Below are 995 nucleotides of genomic sequence, written 5' to 3'. Positions count from 1 at the left end.
AGTGAAGAGGGACACAAGTGAAGAGGGACACAAGTGAAGAGGGACAAAAGTGAAGAGGCACATCGTGTCTAACCTTGACGTAATTGCACTTCCCAAAGGGAAAGAAAGTAAAAAGTACAAGCAGAGAGGTCCAACGTGTCTACGTAAAAGCACTCTCCTGAAACAGTTTGAGGGAAAAGCGGTGAATAAAATAAAAAACTGAAATAGAAAGTAAGAAGTATAGGTAGAGAGGCACCACGTGTCTACGTAAATGCACTCTCCTAGAATGAGTTAAGGGAAAGGAGTAATTATCAAAAAAGTACAAGAGGAAAGGCCCAACGTGTCTGTCTACGTAAATGCACTCTCCTAGAATAGTTTGAGTAAACGGGATAGTAAGAAAGCAGTAAGAAACATTTTTTTAATTTTCTACCTATTTTAGAGACTTTCCCTGAGAGAATGGGTCCATCTCAAACTATGTCAATATTTATCATTTGTTTTTTATTGGGAACTTGCTTTTCCTTACATGACGCGATATAAATACACATCATGCTCACCTGTAGACATATTTAAACTTTTGCATGTTTACCTCACATGCTGCTCAATAACCAGGAAAGTTGGCTCTGGAAAGTTGAGATTTGTATTTCTAATTAATGAGGCAAATAATCTTCTTATTAAAAGGCGACAATTATTGTCAGTTGCAGCCCCTTTTTTAGTTGTTTGTCTACATGGCTTGTGAATGTTTTTCTAATGATTTCATATGTTCTTTGTAAAGGCCTGTCAAAGAGAAACGCAACACTTTGTCTTTGTTTCTTTAAGAACGGGCTCCTAACAATACACCTGTCTCTGCATGCGCATTACCTGTGGAACGCACACAAACAAAACAAGTTGAAGTCAATGACACTGGTATTTCAGCTCTTTGAGTTGCGAAGCAGCACAATCAAAGGAATGCAGCATGTATGTGTCAAACTGTGTGTGTGTGTGTGTGTGTGTGTGTGTGTGTGTGTGTGTGTGTGTGT

This window comes from Notothenia coriiceps, unplaced genomic scaffold (assembly GCF_000735185.1).
Source record: "Notothenia coriiceps isolate Sejong01 unplaced genomic scaffold, NC01 NC01_scaffold00011600, whole genome shotgun sequence".
In the NCBI taxonomy this organism is placed as follows: Eukaryota; Metazoa; Chordata; class Actinopteri; order Perciformes; family Nototheniidae; genus Notothenia; species Notothenia coriiceps.
Note: the sequence above shows the minus strand (reverse complement) of the source record.